This window comes from Buceros rhinoceros, unplaced genomic scaffold (genome assembly GCF_000710305.1).
Source record: "Buceros rhinoceros silvestris isolate BGI_N320 unplaced genomic scaffold, ASM71030v1 scaffold6996, whole genome shotgun sequence".
NCBI lineage: Eukaryota > Metazoa > Chordata > Aves > Bucerotiformes > Bucerotidae > Buceros > Buceros rhinoceros.
Window position 1 is genome coordinate 31090 of NW_010418028.1, and position 6000 is coordinate 37089.

Consider the following 6000-nt stretch of genomic DNA (forward strand, 5'->3'; position numbering starts at 1 on the left):
GGAAGTATAATATAGTTAATAGAAGGGCTGTTTATACTGGAAAAGTTTTTCCTTTATAAAGACGTCAGGAAAGCTATTTGCTCTCCGTTGGTGCTTTCTGCAAAGTACCACAAACATTAACTGAAAGTTGGAGAAGATTCCTGAGAGCTGTCTGACAATGAAGTTGTGCAGCTGCCCTTTTTGGTTGCAGCAGGTACAAATTTAATAGAAAATTACAGAGAATAAGTCAAGTTCTGACTATTGGAGGTTGATAGATGTAGGAAGGAGTATTTCCTGTGCAGAGGTTTTCCTGTTGTTGTGCTGTGGGTGAGCAGGAGAGAATGCGCTGCTCCAGTGGCACCCAGACCTACGTGCTTAGCAGACGTGTTTAGCTCTGTGACCTCCAGAAGCCTGTGGATCTCAGTGATGTGGATCTCATCTCTTTGGCTGTGTACTGCTGTGGCATAATGCCTTTTCTTAATAAATTCCATATCTAGCTTTTGTTTGTGAGCATTCCAGGAGAAGAGCAAGCAATGCAAAAGGCTGACAGGACTGTGATTGATGTGAAGTTCACAGCCTGTGACTATACAGCTACAATAGAGAACACGGGGTTTATTTTGATGTCTTCGTTCACTCCCCATGCCTCGCCCTTTGGCAGGTAGACAAGAAGAAGATAGATTGGATTGGCTTTTTCCCTGCTCTAGCTGGCATTTCTTTCCCCCCCCATCCTGTCATTTTGACATTTGTCTCATGATCTGCACGTGAGAAGCAGCTGTCATTGCCTTGACCCACAAACTGCAGGGAAAAATCCTGTTATTTTTCAGCTTCTCGCAGAAAGTATGCTGCCCTTTTGAATTCACATACAAGAAATTGTTCTTTGTGCTTCTCATTTCCATGTCAGCCCTAACACAGTTTTCATAAGGAATTAGCAGTTAGTTTCATACATGAACTTGTTCTGGAACGGCTGTACTCAGTTGAATCAAAAGTCCATGCAGCTCAGTGTCCTGGTCTTAGCAAAAATGCAAAGAGCATCATTATAGGCTTGGTGCAGCAGAAGTTTGATCACCATGAGATTATATCTTGAAAGGTGCGTGCCCTGTAGGATGAACTGAAGGTTTCCTTGCACGGTTTAGGCTATGCCTGCATTAACAAATGATGTGGTGTGATACGAAGGGAGCTAATCTACAGAGCAGGAAAGAATTTTACATGCGTTTTGGGGAGTTTTATTTCACACTTGCTAATGTCTGATCCGGTGGACAGAATGCCAAATAGTAGTTTGAGCACATCTGGTCTGGTCTTGCCCAAAAGCAATGAAGTTAATATGCTCCAAGGCAGCTCTGTCATATGAACCAGCAAGTAGCCACTGGGGATGGTCAGTGAATTTGCTGCAATGGCACATTTCTAATCTGAACTAAAGCATTAATATAGCATCTGTACTTAAGCATTTGAAATCTCTGCTGTTTTTCTTTGAGACACAGTGTCTACTGTGATGGCAGAAGCGATATATTTAAAAAATGTCCTGTTTGATGGCTGAGGCTCTTCTGTCATTTATTGGATGTAGCTCAGCCCCTAGACCCGGCTTAGGTTACTTTAAGTGTGCAGAACCAGTATGAGAAGAAAACCTGCGCAACCTTACTCTGCCACCCTCATAAAGCTGTGTTTCATGCTTTTTAAGGACGATACAGAAAAATAAAATGGTACATTTCTTATAATGTAAAAAAAAAAAAAATTAAAGGCAGAATTAGTTGCCCATGGAGTGATTTGCGCTCTGTCATTAGAATCAGCCTATGTGTCTGGATAGGTAAAATGGAATAGGAAGATTCCTTCCTGAGGACCTTGGAAATGAAGCAGGGTGGCAGAGCACTAGGAGAAAATACTGATTCATTCCATTGTATCTGTACCAGACTAAAATGGGGTGATTTCTGTTGGAATTCCTCTATGATAATAAGCTAAACGTACTTTTTACCCAGTTACAAAGCTGTTGAAAAACAGCTTTGGACAGCAAATGTTTTGGGGGGCAAGAGGGTTCTATCGTGTAAAGCTCCTTTTTGAGATGTAGGGAAGGGGTGCATTTATTATCAAATTTTTCATTATAAGAAGGGTTTTTTAAGATTTTCGTGCATCTACAAGATTCTGTATCCATTCAGTATTTAATTTCTGGCTTATTTGACACAGAAAAATAGTTTAATCCCATTACCTCCACTTCAAATTCCCAATCTAACCTTAAAACGCTTTCCCTCCTTCCTGTCTTTATTACAAACAGAGATAACCAATAGTGAAAATCAACTGCAGTGTGCTTCATTTCTTTCTAGCGTGTGCTGGGGCTCTGCTGTTGCAGGATAATCGGCCATTCCTCCTTCTAAACCCTGAACTGGCACGTTAAGGTCAGTCTGTGCTCAGACCTCAGCAGGTTCCCCTCCCCTCTCGAGGCCTGTGTTGGACAGCTTTTGTAGCTGTTAATCTTTCTTATACACCCTGTGCTCTGCAGATCTGATGGAATAATCACGAATAACACACTTGCCAGTTTAAGGGTGGTGTCACTAATGTTGAAGTTTGACAGGGCTAAGTAATCGTGCTGTAACCATCCTGGGAACAGTGCTGCTAGCAAGCGTTACAAAATACCCTCCTATTCTTTAAATAACATTCAATCTACACACAATTTGGTCACTGAACTAACCTTTTCATCAAAGATTTATTTTTAAAAAGTTGAAACAACATTTCTTACTTTTCTTGTTCATGTTAGTTAAGTTGCGGGACTTAAAAATAAGGGAAGTTTTTAATTGGAAAGGGTAGTCTGAAATAATGACTGTCATGTTTAATCTGGCTCCTTGGAAAAGAAATAGGAGTAATGTTCCCATTTCAATAAGCCTTCATAAAACTGTAAACATGAAAATTTCACCTTATTCTCCAGTTACAGAAGTCCAAAAGTCTATATTTCTGTATTTATAGCTTTGTTTTTTATATTTATTCTTGTAACAACACTGAATATTTTCCATGTGTTTAAGACTTGGAATTTTTATTTTGTAGCGTTTTTATTAGATACTTAATAAAGCTTTTAGTCTATCTAATGAATACTTCAAAAATAATCTGTGGCTTCACTAATGCTTACTAATAAATACAACTTTTAATGTTTTTTTTTTCTAACCTACTTTTTAATTCATTACAAACTTCTGAAGAATTTATCTGGCTAAGAATTTATTTTTAGTTCTTTTTAAAAGCAAATAAAAACGCAGAATTGCCAGGAGTTTGGTATAACTGCAGACATGAGGGATAAGCCAGAGGGAAGGTAGGTTTTCATGCGAAAGGCTTTTGAAGTTCTAGATCGATAGCCAGCGTGTACAAACGGTACCTGGGTCGGGGAATGAAAAGGTAATGTATGATCAAGCTTCATCAGTGAACTTAATAGTAAAATAGGCAGCAGGTAAAAAAAACCCAATGAAATCAAAACCCAGAGAAGAAAAATGAATAACCAACCAGCCTCCCCAAAAGCCTCAACCCAGAACAACAACAAAAACCTGCAGTCGCATCTCTGGGCCGCCAGCTGTCACGGTTCCCTTCCTCTTGAATTGCGGTTGGCACGTGGAGTTCACGCAAGTGCCGTGCATGGGCTGGGTTTGAGAGTACAGATTGGGATCTGGGAACTCTATTCAAGGTGAAGCTGATGTTATTGCACTGAGGTAGAAGGGTATGTGTGGTCAGATGCACCTGATACAGTTTAGCTGAGAGATAGTTTATTATACTATAGATTTGACTCCCTGTGATGTGATGATGTTCCTAAAGGGCAGAACTGCCAGGTGTGCCCGTGCTGTTGGGGTTTATTTAGGCTGTGCATTGCTGATGGCTCTGTCGTTCCTGCTCTGCATCCCTGTATCTCTCAGTTCTGTAAGGGCTCGGGTTCTCTGGCAATATCAAGGTTGTTATTCTGCAAAAGAATATAAATATTGCCTATATATTGGAGTTAAGTATGGAAGAGCACAGTTTGTACAATGGGATAAAGATTTTTGGAATACATTTGTTTAACTTCATAGCTTGATTAAGCAGTAGTTCTGCTTCTGTTGGGAGTCTGGAGAGCAACAGCTGACTAACACCTGAGTTGTGGAAGCTGTTGGAGTTGCTTTTAATGGGAATATACCTCGTCATTTTTTAAAGTGCTTTTTTAAGTAATTACAACTTTGAATACATCTGCCTAAGCTATACTTATATATGATTTGTTAGAATATCCTACTTTGAAGTTGTATTAGATTACAGCAAAGGGGGGAAAAAAATCTTGTGCACTAACATGCAAAGGTTTCACTGTTCTGCCAGAAAAATTAATTCTTCGCCAAGCAAAATCTATTTTGAAAGGAGTGGTGAAGGATAGAAGATTTTTAGAATAGCTAACTCTTAATTTTTGCAAGTGAGTCCTGAGTTATGAACAAGTGGGTTTGAACCTTTAAGTTGTTATCTGCTACTTGTGGAATTACTTGGGGTCCTGAATCTTGCTCCAAGTACCCCACTGTAATTAGGAAGCAGCTTAAACCTTCACTGAGGGACAAACTTCTCCAGTGTTACTGTGCAGCAGTGGAGTAACTCAATTACTGCAGAGTACCTGAAGTGCTGTGCATTCATACCTCACTCCAGTATAGATCATACGCTGTCCCTCAAAAAAATCCTGAGGCCATTCTGGCTACTGTGTCTTACCTTGGTTCAACAGTATTTCAAAACATCTTATATCTTTCTGCAGCTAAAGCATTTCATCTAGGGAACCCACATGTCTCTTCTTTGATTCTGCCATGAGTTATTTTCAGGTTAATTAACTTCTCTGCATAGTGGTTATTTAGACTGTAAAATGCAATCTTCATAAATGCTGTGGAGGTGGTCAGATAGTATTGTAGTGCCAGAACCACTGTCATTCACCTGAGGGTTAGTTTTGTTCTGCCTCGCCCTCCTCTGTCTTTGAAAATGCTGCAGTTGGAGCTTCTGGGTTAAGTATAAGGTATCTGAGCAATTTCTGTGTTGTAGAGTCTCGTTAATTATTCTAATAAAGCAAGAGTCCTTGCTTTATTACCTTAATGTTTAGAGGTCTTTTGTAAGATTGTAAAATAGCAACAGAAGTAACTCCAGCATGGCTGGCAGAGCTGTTTCTATTTCTCGAGTTTAAGTGACCCTGTTAAGAACATAGGATTAATGTTTAGGTAGATGCTGTTGCAAAACTGGAGTTGAATTTGAGTGTAGAGAAGTTTTGCATCTTTGTCCAAAAAACTGCACTGAGATTTTTCGGTTCTATCCAGAGACAGGACTCATGTCCATTGCTATGGAAAGCACTCTGAAAATACAGATCCTGCAGTGGCGGTATTCATTCTTCTGGTATTGCTGTCCAGCTTTTGGAAGAGGTGCAGGCTGGGTTAGTTGATGCTGTAGGGTTTAATGATTAATATATTCTTTCTTTTATTGAGAAATAGGAAACATGCCATTACTTAGTTGTATCGTCGAATATAACCATTGTGCTTGTATTTACTGACTGTAAATCAGGATGGATTTAAATTTGTGTTGTAAGCAGTTGCAGAAAAAAAGATGAGAAATGTTGATATCTGAAGCTGCAGTGAAGTGATGAAGGATGTATTTCTATAAGTGATAATACTCCAGGTGAATTCTTCCACTGGCTTTATTCGTGAAGTCCCATTCTAATGCCAGACGATATGGTCAGTAATCTAGAACAGAAACAAGTGGCTGCTTGTTTTACTTACTTTATATTGCAAATACATCTGTTCAGGTTCTCTCAGAGGATCACAACTGATAGGAGCTTCATGCGTGAATGTTGCCTTAAAGAAGTGACAGATAATGTTGCATGTTTATAATGGTGAACTATACTCAAGATGTGAACCCTCTTAAACTATTGCTTGTGCAAATAAGTCTGTTGGTCAGTGCCTTGAACATGTGGGAGCGCTGCAGGGGTTTCATTAGCTGGAAGGAAAGGAGAAAAGGTGGAGCATCTTGCACCCCAGTATGCCTCCAGTTCCACAGGCTGGGAGCCCGAGGGGG

At 39.8% G+C, this 6000-nt stretch overlaps 1 protein-coding gene across 1 annotated transcript in view; it reads left to right on the top strand.

Moving 5' to 3' along the window:
* The window catches only part of CACUL1 (CDK2-associated, cullin domain 1), a gene marked incomplete at its 5' end in the record, with an annotated part of 43503 nt that overhangs the window by 25214 nt on the left and 12289 nt on the right, over positions 1–6000 (top strand). The window lies entirely within an intron of this gene.